Source organism: Saccostrea echinata, unplaced genomic scaffold, assembly GCF_033153115.1.
Source record: "Saccostrea echinata isolate AGI-Se365-2 ecotype Australia unplaced genomic scaffold, CSIRO_AGI_Sech_v1 ptg000015l, whole genome shotgun sequence".
NCBI classification, from domain to species: domain Eukaryota; kingdom Metazoa; phylum Mollusca; class Bivalvia; order Ostreida; family Ostreidae; genus Saccostrea; species Saccostrea echinata.
The window spans coordinates 11,191,311-11,206,046 of NW_026889764.1; the positions used below are offsets into that span (position 1 = coordinate 11,191,311).

At 33.0% G+C, this 14,736-nt stretch overlaps 1 long non-coding RNA gene across 1 annotated transcript; it reads right to left on the reverse strand.

Annotated features, from left to right (window-relative positions):
* Positions 1-11,456: 11,456 nt before the first annotated feature.
* On the reverse strand, positions 11,457-12,258 carry LOC133187866 (uncharacterized). The gene is made up of 3 exons (XR_009721265.1): positions 12,181-12,258; positions 11,770-11,833; positions 11,457-11,591 (listed from the first exon to the last, which is right to left on the reverse strand). It is a non-coding gene; the product is annotated as an uncharacterized LOC133187866 (long non-coding RNA).
* Between the last annotated feature and the right edge of the window lie 2,478 nt (positions 12,259-14,736).

Genomic DNA, 14,736 nt, shown 5'->3' on the forward strand with positions numbered 1-14,736 from the left:
TTTTCAATCATGCATCAACTTTCCTTATTTATGCAGTTATACTGCTTATGGTGTTTTTGTCTCCCAACTAATTCGGTAGACAAGAAAAATCGCCGTTTTGCAAATTTTTGTATTGTCGTTATAATAATTTTTTTTGCTAACCTATCGATGGAATGGGTTATAATAACTGAGTTTAATAACCAGTTTTCCAATAATTATTAGGTCATTGTTTTTTAAAATAACAATTTGACAAAGGATAACCGTTTAGGGATAAATAAAGAGGGCTCAGGGCGGGCGCGACCGGTCGACAGGGGATGCTTAATCCTCTAAGGCACCTGATCTCACCTCTGATGTTTACATGAGTCCTTATTTTATGCCCTGTTCAAAACTGAAATTCCTTATTTGATTTTTGAGATTGAACAGTGTTCGTTTTATCATCTTCACTTTTTATTTCATGTGCATTATTTGTGATTTAATGTTGCAATAAGAAGTTTGAAACTTATTTGTCGTTAATAGAATTAACATTTTTTTTCCATCTGTAAACTGGGCAAATCTTGTTTTATTTTACTATTAACATTGTTTTTGATGAGACTAATATCAAGGGAAAATGAAATATACTACAATAAATTCTTTGTTTTTACTTTTGAACATTATACTTCTGATGCAAAAACAATGAGGTGATTAAGTAACCTTGTTTTTGATTGAAATACTGTAGATTCATTATTTTACGCGAGTACTTAATATCGCAAAATGGTCCCTAGGCGGCAAAACGCGAGAATTATAATTCGCAAATGAACGCTTGATCAAGAGTTTTTACATGCATTTTAACACCATAAAAATTAAAGTGAGTAATTTTATATCGTGAAGTGTTCTTCTCGCGTAATTACGGGATAATTAATTCCTCGCGTATATTTAGGAATCTACAGTAATAATAAAATATTATTTTTTTCATGATAAATGTATAATAAATTTCTGGAACAACAAAAGCAACTTATATTTGATAAAAAAATATATAAAAAATTACGTACCTCGTTGCCTGTGGTTTTTTCACTTTGATTCATCCAATGACCAGAAGAAAGTGTGACCATCCTCACTAGGACAAGAAAGCATAGTAATGAAAGTCTTCTAATCATGATTGCACCTAATATGGAAGCAAAGAAATAGCCTGAAAAATACTATTTCTTGTTTTTCTTGTGACTCAAAATTCAAGTTCCAACTGAACTAGAATGCGAGATTGTGCACTGTGTCATAACAACTATCGTGATATGTCCCTAAAATATTTTAATTATGGGGAAAATGTGCTTTATAAGTCTTTGTTTTTGTTTTAAAAAGCATTGGATGTCGGTTTTAGAATTCTTAATGTTGTTATGCAATATGTAAATTGTAAAGATAACGAACAGTGATCAATATGTGATATACTGGCATTGTTTACTCCCTATTCTCATGGGACATTTAGAAAAATAAAAATGGTGTAAATAACAGAAGCTAAACCGTGAACTGTATTTAATAAATATATAACTACAAACATGGATCTATTTACGGTTAAATTTGACCAGTTTGTGAGTGATGTAATAAAGAGTATTTTTTTTCTTTCATTGTATTTATGATTAAATAATTTATTTGTACAGTTTCATAAAGTAATAGCTGATCGTAAAAGTTATAACAAAAAAAAAAAAAAAAAAAAAAAAAATCGTCATTCATTTTATTTATACATCAAAATTTGGTTTTGCTTATTACAAACTATTTATGTTTCATTGTAATAAAAACGAAGTTTTTTTTGGTCTCATATAACGATGCCGTTCATCAGAGAGTAGACATTGGAGGTTACTTTTTTTGATTGGAAGTACTTTCCTAAGCATTTGGGTTTCAAAGAGAGAGGATTAATTTCTATCCAAATGAGTGTTTAAAATTAATCGTTATATTAATAAAATATTGAATATATACAACCTAATATAATGTGAGTAAAAGACAGAAAGTCTAATGCATTTTAAAGGACTTTTCTTGCGAAAGGATTTCAAAGAAATGCATAAAAATTTGCATAAAAATTTTTCTTATAATACGTTTTAATCATTTAACCCTTAAGCACAACTATTTTTTCAGACATCAGACAAACAGTACAGACATGAATCTAATTGATGGAATTTGAAAGTAAGCCATTCGATGTTTTTCAATTATACACAAGGTTTACAATCACAAAAACTCTTGAAAAATATATTCAATATTTTCATTAAATTTATTTACAATCTTAATAACTTGAAAAAAAAAAAGAAATGTGATACCATGTTTTTGGGTTATATATATATTTACAAAACAGAAGATATAGCAATAACATTCATGCACAAAGTTTTAAAATGACATAACTCTTTCACTAAATTTCAGAAACATACTTTATTCATGTTACATTTTCCTATTTTAAGTGCAAAAAGTCAGGATTCATATTTTAGACTTCAAGGATCATATTTTTTCTGACCAAAACTTATAATACATGCACTATCCTTGCGAATTTATTTACATAAAACGTATAATCATGTTTATAATATATTTTTAACAACAGTAGTTTAAATTGATCAATATAACAATTTTTCTTGAGTGCAAAATGGTCTTCACTTTCATTAAGAAACAAGGCATGTGTCACCCTTGTTTCTCTTTACTATTTTAATCCTTTATCATTTGCCCGCGTGGCGCAGTGGTTAGAGCGTCTGCTCTAGAATCGCGGAGTAAAGAGTTGATCCTTACGTCGCGGGTTCGAATCACACTGTGGGACGTGAAGACCGGTCCTTTAGATGAGACCGTATGAACCGAGGTCCTGTGTCGCAGTAGGTGCTGGCACGAAAAAGATCCCTTACTGCTCAATGGCCCTAGGTGCCGAGTATAGGTAAAAAATTTGCAGCTCTCCACCGGCAAGTGGTTGCATCTCCATTTGAGTGAAAAATTCTCGAGAGGGACGTTAAACAACGCACAAACAAACAAACAATTCTTTATCACACTAAATATTACAAATGTTTCATGAGAAACTGACATTACAATACTCTCAGGTGCATACCTCATTAAGGATTACGGGAGTTCATTAAGCTTCGTTGAATATCTAAACAAAAACACATATTACAGAGAATACTCAAACGTAATATCGTAATGTAATAAGGATAATGAGAGAGAGAGAGAGAGAGAGAGAGAGAGAGAGAGAGAGAGAGAGAGAGAGAGAGAATAGGTTCTTCGTGGACTGTTTAACGTCGTGGCCCTGCTACAGTTATATTCCTTATTGCCACAGTTAAAAAATCATGGTACCACCACAGTAAAATATTAGCGCCACAGTGAAATCAGCCGATGAGGAACGTAAGTGTAAAAATTTATCAATCTCAAAAACAAACTCTAAATTATGCACCTTTTTCAGTTTCTAATGCTAAACTAGATGGTAATTTACCCTAATTAAGGCGTATTGTTTGGCTTGCACAATTAATTACCTTCTAGACCCACACTGAAAATTGCGCATGAATGAAAAAATATAAACCATTTACTTCCAACTCCCCGGTTATTGCACTTGATTTTTTTTTATCAATTAACTACTTAATTAGACAACCATGCCTATAAAATCGCGATGGCTCTTTCAGCCACACATCATACATGTATTGTTAAGGCTCGAACTCTGGACTGCAGTGGAAACTGTCTGCACGGTCGAGTTGGATGTCAGTGACACTTGAATCCGTCTTGTGATTTGTTGGATTTGCAAGGATGCCTGGGTTCCTCTAGACGTCTCGAGGGGTGATGGAACAGGGATGCTGGCCTCTTTCGTTGGACACCTTTTCAGGTAGTGGTTCATCCTCTGAAGTGGTTGGAAAACCATGTGGGTCTGGAGGGTTAGAATTCTCCTGTACAGTTGGTTCATCAATGTCTGGGGTGGCTGGTGTACTATATAATGACTCAAGATCCCCCTGGTCAGTTGGCGGTGAGACTGAATCCTCCACAACATTCCTCGGTTCCATTTCCTGCAGAAGTTGCCGAATAACCTAAAATTCTGGAGGAAAAAAACTATGTTTAATGGAGCAAATTAACAGGAAAAGACTTTTTTTTTAAAAAAGGGGGATACAGTCCCTCCCCATCTGATATTGTCTGTTTTATGCATCTAAAACACATATGTACAATTGTACTTATATGTAGTAGTACATTTCGTGCATACAAGAAGTATACTGTAAATATGATAACATACTCTGGACATTACAGAAACCAGAAAATATGATGTTGAAAAACTGTGTAAAAATATCAAGCTCAGATAAACTTAAATTTGCAAAGTAATTCAATTTTTTAGTGAACAATTATGTGTGCCAAAATTTGAAAGGCACAGATTTACATGATTATGCACAAGTTCGTTACGTTTAAGCTTATAGTTATATGCATGTACGTACATATATGACAGAAATACGGAGCTTTTTATTTAGTTATTAAATATCTTATGATAAAATGATTTACATCGGCTCTTTGGCGTTTCAGGTAAACGCTTTCTAGGATGCGAAATGGTTGCATTCTCGTCCTGGGGCTTCTGTAAGGGATGCGGAAGAAGGATATGCGGAACTGCATCGATCCGCAGGCGAATCCTGGCTCCTAAGTACCCGTTCTCCTTTGGTGTTTCTGGGTCTCTATCTAGCTGGGACCTCGAAAAGTGCAAGGAACACAAGTGGTTATTCTCTGTTGGCACAAAGTCCTCGCGGCGACAGAGTATTGTCCAAATCTTTCTTCTAGTCGCATCCATAAGAAATCTAAAAAAAAAAAAAAAATACCGGATTCCTTTATCTGTCTACTGTTACACCCAAAAACGGCACAAAAAGGCATTATCACACTATTATCGATTGCTCACATAAATATTTATCCGATAATTGGTTTTAAACGGTTGTTTGTAGATAAGATAACACAATGATCCATGACTATTTTCACCTCCTCGATCGAAAGGGCTCTCTGACGTCACATGCAATGGCGCGGAAAATCGTAAGAAAAATATGCATATCACAGTATTTGAATTTCGTTGTCTTTAATCTCGCAAAATAAGCTTTTTTTTAATTTTGAATTATTTTGGAATTATTATTTAACATATATATAAAGAGGTCATTTTCATTCAAAACTCTACTTGCTTGCGATAAGTCCTTTGACATCAACGATAGATGCATCAGAAATATTTATTTAAAGTCTCTGAACTGCAGAAGTGTCTTTTAATTCACAATTTTTCTGATACTTTTGTCGACCGACACCAATGATTGCAAATGTATATATGAAAGTTTGATTGTGTGACCTACCAGATGCCATCTGCCCTTTAACGTACACTGTAGTGTATAATAAATCTTTTAACAAAATTATTTTCAAGCAAGATGTGTTTGTGAAATACTGATGTCCCCGTATGGCAGCTCATGGTCAAAGTTAAAATTTTTCAAATATAAGTAAAACTCCAAGGTCGAAATAAAAAAAACAAAAGGTCCCTACAAAAGGTCTTGTTACAAGAAATGCACATGTGAAATGTGAAAGCCCAAGTACTATCTATTCAGAAAGTATAATCAAGATTAAAGTTTTTTTTTTTTTCAAAAATAGGCCATACTCCAAAATCAAGGGCAGTTGTGGAAAAAAAAGGTACACAAAGAAGGTCATGTCGGAAGAAATACGCCTGAAATACGAAAACTCTAGTAACAGCAGTTATAGACAAAGCAACACTTTTTAAATGTAGGTAAAAAAACCAAGGTCAAGGTCAAAAAGAAAAAAAATATTCGTACATAAAGAAAGGTCTTGTCACAACGAATACACATTTAAAATATGAAAGCGCTAGATCCAAACATCCAGAAATTTTGATCAAGATAATAGTTTTTTTTTCAAAAGTAGGTCATACTCCAATGCAAGATCATGAGGGCAAAAATATTGGTACACAAAGAAAGGTATTGTCACAAGAAATAAATATGTAAACTGTACAATACATATTTTAAATGTAAAAGCCCAACTGTCAATACATATGTAAAATATCAAAGCATCAACTGTTCAAAAGTTATGGCTAAGGTTAAGGTATTTTCAAAAGTAAGTCAAATTCAAAGGTCAAAGTCAAAAGGTAAAATGTAATGGTACCCAAAGAAAGATCTGGTAGCAAAGAATACAATTGTGGAATATAAAAGCCCTAGCACTAACCGTTCATAAGTTATTAGCACGGTTAAAGCTGTAATTTTGCGGACAAACAAACAGACAGACGGAAGGACTGACCAAAAGTACATGCCCCGAATCTTCTAGTACTTGGGGGGATAAAAAAAATCAGTGTTCAACACTTAAAACTTGTTTTACTTGTAACTTTCTTACTTTCAGCGAAAGCCGGGGAGGAGGATTAATGCACCGCTGAGAAGTTTGTGTAAAATAAACAATCTGTATAGAGTGATTGTAGTACACTAAAAGCAAGATTCAATGAAGGGAGAAGACCTACTATGGTGAAGTCTGACTCTACAGCTAGTAGTAGAGTAGGTCTTCCCGCAAGAAAATTGGGATCTAGAGTGACACTTCCCCGGGGTTCTCCTGCCCTAGAGTCATTCATCTCCTTCTCTCCTCTTGAGCAAAGTTTCTGGGCGAAGTCTCGCTCTAGAGCATGATTTCCGGAGAGAAGTCTGACTATGGGGGAAGTTTCAAATATGAACATAAAACGTAGGTTCGGTGTATCGATAGGATTTGGAACTATAAACAATTCCCTATGCCCACTGACCCCGAATCCCGAGTAAATGTCTAATTTTGGATCCCTTCGCCGGTATATAATGACGTCTCATGTGAGTGAAAATATTGCACGTTTAACAACAATCAATCAAAATTAAAGTCAGTGACCCTGATCTTTGAAAATTGATTAAAGTCAGTCATCACTCAGCAAGGAAATAAAAAATTAACGTGAAATGTAATGTTATTTTATATGTTATTTATTGGTTTTGTTAACGGCTATAACAGTAATTATAATATCAGTTGTCCATTGAAAGATGACCTTCATGATCAACCAGCTTGTTGAATATGTTTCGGACAAATCTTGTCACTCAATGGCAGCAACGACTTTGAACTTTATATTTTGACCTTGATCTATAACTGATACTGATATGTTAGCCGAAGATGTAAAATACCAATTCATTCTAATTTTCGACTTATAATATATTAGCCAAACAATGTGTTACTACTACTGTTGATATAATTTGACGCTTCAGAAATGACAGTGCTGTAATTTAAAGACACATCAAATAGGCAAGTATAAGAAATATGCGTGAACTATCAAGTCATCCCTAATTGTCTTTCACCTTTTGGATATGCCTTGGATTTAAAAAAGAGTCAATTACAATTTCTGAATGCATCATTAGATCGTTTATTTCAGAAAAAAACCAAACAAATATTTGAGCGAAAGAAAATATCTTTAAGTCAATAGCTGAAAGACATTAATACAGGAGATATACATACATGTAGTAAATCTAAGCAATCAATACACTTATATTTACATCGAAGAATGGATTACACATAATTTTCATAAACCATATTTTACTTTGTCAGAAAAAAAGAATTAGAAAGACCTCATGGAGGGAAAGTGTCACAACTCTTATTAGAATCACCCTTCTCTTGATTACAAATAAATGAATCTGAAATATAATTAGTATTGTTTTCTCACACTTTATTATTTGCTCATCATTTAGCATGTATGTACATTACATTTCATAAGTTACTGAAAACCCTTTTGCCTAATATGAAGCCAATTTTAGCTTTGAAAAAATAATAATAATTATTATAATATGTAATGATATTTAACTCAATATGATTTTGAAAACTACATCTGTATTTGCTTTTTATTTCATATAATATATTCAAATGAGTCTTTTTTTCTTTATTTGATGTAAATGAAACTTTTTACTAAATCATCTCTCGGGTATCAAGGTCTGACTAATGATAAGAAATCGAATAAGGTGTTAATCCTCCCTCAGTTGTCGTTTGAAGCGGAGGTGAATATTCGATGTAAATTATTATTATGCTTCCTGTCAGTTTGTCTCTATATAATCAATATCCAACTATTTTCGCATAGTATTCTAAGGATTTATATAGCGTAAGCATACTATGCCGAAATAGTGCACGACTTCTTTTTCTGAAGAAAATCCGACAGCGACAACGCCGGGGATCGAACTTAATTACTACCCCGAGATTGTCAGTCCGACGTGCTATCGATTACGCCACAGAAGGTGTTATCTAATGCAGTTTATTATAATGTAAATAAACGTAGTTTCATATATTTGACACTTAAAAGAAAAATATAAACAAAATATTTTTTTTCTGAAATAGTTTTATGTAAGGTTTTTTTTCCCTTTACTCAACTTAAATTCTTTGTATCTATTTGTACAATATGATAAACTGCATAAAACATTAAAAAAAAACTTATGACGTACATGAGCACAATGTGACATCAGAATAGGGTGTACTAAAATGTTTGATACCAAAACAAGAATCACCGTAAGGGGTGATGAAAGTGGAAATGAAAAAAAATTCAAACTAATTTGTTACTTATTATTATAACAGTTTAAACATAAATACACCAACTGAGTCTAGGGGATATTGAAAACGCCTGATCGTATAAAGCTTAGTAAAGGAACGTAAATTAAATTTATCATTGACAATGAGATTATACCTCTGCACACGGGAATTTATTTGACATTTTCATAAACAGTCAGCATAATAATAACAATAGACTTGTGCTTTGCATGTACTATGCCTAAATAGAATTCAGGTTTTGACATATGGTGCACGAGCCGGAGGCTATTATATAAATAGTGCATGGCTTCATTTTCTAAGGAAAATCCGACATCACCCACGCCGGGGATCGAACTCACAACCCCGAGATTGTCAGTCAGACGAGCTACCGATTTAGACACAGATGCCGTTAACTACAACACTGTATTGTAATATATGAACTTAATTTCAAATATTTGTCAGTCAAAGAATAAAAATTAACAAAATAATTTTCCTAAAATAGTTTTTTGCAATGTTTCGCTTCTGTCTCAACTAAAAGCCTTTGTAAAAGCTATCTGTACATTATACCGAATTGTATGAACCACTCAAAATAAAAAAAAAAGATTATGACGTACACGTAGAACAATGTGACGTCATAAAAGGGGTATACAAATATGTTTGTAAGAGTTGATGTAACATAGCAGATTAAAAAAATATTGTCGTTTTTATACAACAGTCAGCATAATAATAACATTAGAGTTGTGCTTCACATGCGCAGTACAGTTAAGGCAACATTTTCTATAAAAAGGCAACAAAAACGAGACACTTAAAGTTCAACCGTCTTATTTTTTAGCATGAAACTCTATCTGATATATCTTAATGGCTTTATGAAGAGTTTGTCCATCGCTTTTAACATCGGTATTTTTTGTCATCATGTGACCCTCTACAGTCACGTGAGCTCCGATTTTAGGTCAAAATATGAAATGTCAAATTTAACCAAAAAGTGCAAGGGCAAGGCAAACAATATTTGAACTGCACAATGTTTCATTGTGTCCCTTAGTATCTACCCTATCGTAAAACTGATGCTCATTCAGTCAGATTTTTGAGATATTTAAGTTATTCATTGAAAACAAACAGCAGTATTCAAAAATAGGGTATTTTTCATCATTTAATCGGAAATTTTAAATTGCCTAATGAATTACAAAGAAATGAGCATCACTTTTTAAAAACTATACAGTTAAGTAAAGAATTTAAAATAAAAACCTACCTCTTGGGTTGTCGCCTTGCCCTTGCACTTTTTGATTAAAAATTGAAATCTTAACACATTCATTCTAAATATAGTTTTCAAACGCATCACTGACCCAGCATGGGAGATAACTCTGTGGTACTTAATAGAGTTTGTGTACCTCGCAAATTTTGAACAAATAATACCTACGGACTGTGCTGGGCTATATTTCATTAAATCAAATCGGTATGCATAAAAAAAAAATCCTTGACTTTACTTTGTTTTGTATATCTTCGTTTTTTTATACGCTACACAAGACGTATTTGACACCTACCGCATTTCCTCCGTTCGTGAACAATAGGCATAAAATTTGCCGCAACATCTATCAATGCCCATAGTTAAAAATATTGAAAGATTCAATCATTTGTAATAAAAAATAGATAGCCGCTATCAATGATAAAATATTTATTCTCCTCCAGCAGACACACAGAAAAAATATCTCCAACAGAATTTTTTTTTTTTTTTTTTTTTTTTTTTTACATATGTGATTATTTTAGTTATCAAACTTTCAGCTGTTTAGAAATTCTAGACTACGTTAAAAGTTTTAAGAACAGGAGGAAGGGAATGGGGAGCTTACTCCTGTACTTAATTACCTGTTTTCCTTTCTACAGATCTAACACCCCCCCCCCCCCCATCACCAGTCTGGCTCCTTTGATACCATATACCTTACTTGCACGTAAAAAATAAATTATTAAACAGTGTTTACATCAGGTTTAACTTATTTGGGTATTGTAGCACAAATCACATTGGGGGGGGGGGGGGGGCTTTAGTCTCATTTTTTGGAGTTATTATCAATCCATGCGCAAACAAGATAATCATAGTAAAACTTTGTAATCAAGAAACATATACTCTGTTAAAGAACAGGTGAACACAATATATATGCTGAAATTTAGATCTTGTTGGTTCCCAAAAACACAAACAGGCGCGTAGCCAGAATGGCAGTGAAATGTACGCAGAGAATGGCAGGGGTCCGCTTTGAGAACCCCAGTTGGTCCAGGGCGAGGCCCTGATGAGGACCCATGGGCGAAGTCCCTGGAAGCTCATGGGTTTTACCAAATATTTCATTCAAAATCATGCCATTTCGATTTTCTTTAGAAAATACAAGACATAGTACTTAATATTGCTTTTAACACAAAGTTAAATACTTCCGTGCAAATTTATTGTACATGTAGGGGCTGAATATTTTTTAAAATGATATATTGGTATCATCTACTCTTTTTTAACTTTCAGCAACAAATATATTTATTTTCAATTATTAACAAAAATAATGTTATATTTCAAATCATATTTTAGTGGATCACAGCATTCAACGGTTGATATTTGCTCAAAGATCTTTAAAAAAAAATTGTCAATGTGTTGTAGAAGAATTACAAATTAATAAATGTTTTATTTGGTTGTGGCAATGATTTAATAAAACATTACAGTTTTTTTTTTAATAAAGACATGGTAATATAAAATTTGAATCGAACCAGTATGAGATAAAATAATTTGAAACACAAATATTTGCTGGATAGTATTGATATTTTTTCTCTTCTCACAAATCTCCCCCTTCCCTCCCCCCCCCCCCCATCCCATTTTTAAAATTGGAAAACGATGTGTAGACATCTGCGTATTTGCGTATAAGCAGCTACGCGCCTGTCAGAATATATTCAAGTAAAGATATTCAAATCTTAACAGCCTTCAAACTTTCAAACCATTGTACTATTAAAAAAACAAAGTATTATTTATCTAGAAAATTTATTTAATTAAAAACAGCTTTTCAAATTCAAAGGCAGGCTGTGAAGGGATTTCTGAGCAGGTGCAAAATATTTCAAACAGTCCACAGTTCAAACAGTTCTTCTGGATGAAATCAATTCTAAAAACAAAATGAAATACCATTATGGAAAGTTCATTGGGGTTTTAAGAAAGTGATACTCAAAACAATGCATTGAGTAACATGGAAAGCATATACATGACTCTACTGTTTATATTATCAAAACATTTCAATAATCTTGCTAGGAATATGTATGGTTTATAGCTTATATGGAGCATACCTTTTTATTTTATTGGTGGAAACACTTGCTGCCTGAATGAATTGTTCAAATTGTTTGGGAGTAGCTAGAACAAAATATATATGTAATGAGTGAATAACTTAATGATAACTATTGTAGAATGAAATGACATTGCATTGTACAAAACAAACCAAGCTATACTATATTTTCTGAAATTTATAAAATAAATGGAAACAAACTTTTGATACAAAACTTTTTGGGAAATTGAAACCTATGACATTAAATTTTGCAAAAATAGAATTGGTAGCTATACTTAATTTACGTAAAAAAAAAAAAAATAAAAATCAATATACTAGAGATAAATTTAATTCTTTCACCTATACAACATTTAAAAAAAATACTTAACACTGGCATCCTATAAAATTAATGTGAAATGCTTTAGTGTGATCATACCCAGTGGAGAAAATGATGCATCTATTTTGATAGTTCTAGCTGATGTAAATGCCAGTTTGAACCAGTTCTGTGACAGCTACAATGAGAAAAGAATTATACATATAAACAGTACATAAATACATGTTTATACATATAAGACTGACTTAATGTACATGTAGTCAGACAAATGAAAATTCAAACATTTTATCTTCATTAATGTAGAAATTCTACAAATTTACAGCCTAGTGATACAGATAGTTAAAGTTCTACGATGAATTTAAAATATGAAGCACTGGTAAGAACTGAAATCTGAAAATTCACATATTTTTGATTGCCAGAGGTATAAATTAAAATTTATAGGGTCTAATACTCTTGTATGTACAGTGCACATGCATTATACACTGTGCAGTTTGACATCACAAATACATGTACATTGTAAGTGTGACTGCATCTAAATTATACTATTTGATATCATGACGTGCTGTGCTTATATTATGTTACATGTTTGTAGATGTAATGTTTGTGTTTTTGTGTATGTGTGTGTGTGTGTGGGGGGGGGGGGGGCATACACACACGGCACTGCATTGCAATTTGTGACGGACTGTAATAATACATCTTATTGTACATGTTCACGGTTATTTTACATCGATGTAAAGAATAGTATGTCTACATGTTAATACCTATGCACATACACACCTTAATGAACAGAAAGGGACCAAGTGAAGTAGTGCGGATCGTCTCAGTTTTCCATGATTTCCCGAAATAACGTCATCATCTTCTCATCAAAAAGATAAACAAGGCCCAGGTCTCTTATCTTATCCCTATTCTCTTTAAAGATTGCCCGATTGTTGCATTTATCCACTGCATATCTCAGCTGCTGTCGCCACGTTTTTAGATGTAAACAACATTCCGTGTCACCGAGTGCAAGCGCTTGGCTGAAGCCGAATGCAGCCAAACGACACAATAAAAAGAGAATTATTTCGAAGACGTGTTGTTACTATATAAGAGAAAATCACTAATGTTTATTTATTTAAACCTGAAAATACGGACATTCATTACAAATTCTCGCAATCATCATTAAATAGCTTTTTTGAGCTCTATTTCCTTATATGGATCTATCAAGGCGGAGCAACTGTCATGACGTTAAACCTCATTATGACCTCATTACCATATTATCTTCATGTGTAGCCTTAACTGTACTGCGTGCACTATGCCTAAATAGTAGTCAGGGTTTGACATATGGTGCAGGAGCCTCCCTCTCGTGCACCATGTGTCAAACTCTGACTACTATTTAGGCATAGTGCATCCAAAGCGCATCATTATTATATAAATATAGCCACTTTTGGAAAAAAAAAATTAAAAAGGGAAATTAGAACAAAAAAGAAGTAAAAGAAGGACAAAGGGAAAACTAAAAAACAAATTGGTTCAAATGAATATAATGTCAGAATGACGTTTGCTGAGAATTATCGAAGTTTTCTGTATTCTTACATCCAAAGCATTGGAATTTCTGTCGCAACATCGAAAAAACCCTTTTTGTACAGATAAAAGATACAAAAATGAAAACACCTTGTGAAGCATTTAATAATATAAACACGTATTCCAAGACAATTAACCTTAAAAAGTAATTAACAAAGCCCACAATCCATAAACTTCCTGTCAAACACGACAACTTCATAATAACTTTACTCTTATTAAGTTGAGACTTGACTGACTGGACATTTTCATGGTTTCCTATGCGACAACAAACAATGAAGAATAAAATAATATTAATTACGGTCACTAGAAATGCAGGTGTGATAAAGGTAATGATAGCCATGATCGGATATGATATATAGCATAGATCCAAGCCATAACCATACTCATTTCCATCTGATGATACAAGAGAGTATCCTATGTTAGTTGCTATGAATAGAAATGGGCACCCGAATGCATAAAGGCAATATTTCAAAAGTCTTTTGAGGCTGTTTGGGGATTGTCTTGTAACAAAACGGCCAAACTGCAGAAACATTTGTATTGAACTTGCGCTCATCCAAAAGAAACTTGCTAGCCAAGCGTAATGAACGACAAATCCCGCAACTTTGCACGCCACGGGATAATCATTTAGCGTTATACCAAACTGAAACAATAATTGTGCAATCAAGAGTGAAGAAGACAGAAACATAATACATTTTCCTGGAAGAGATCGTAATTCAGGACAAATGAAATATATAGAAACCGTAATCAAAAGACTCAGAGATGAAACACACATCAACACTAAAGATAATATACCCTCAGGTGTGTAACGATATACCCAAATATCCTTTCTTTCTAACTTTGAGAAATTCAAACTATTGCCTTCCAATTTTGAAAAATAGTCTTCCATGCAAACTTGCACAGAATCCCCTACATAATACAACATACGATCAAAGCATATATCGATTGTGATAAGACACAGTTGGGAATTATTTCTGAAAATTATTTCATCTTTTCCGAGGACAACCATTGGACAGAATAATGTTTTTTGAAATGGATATGTCAGTAACTTGGATGTTGTGTGAAAATTCGTAAATTTTGTTTGCATTTTCATTTTAAACCCCT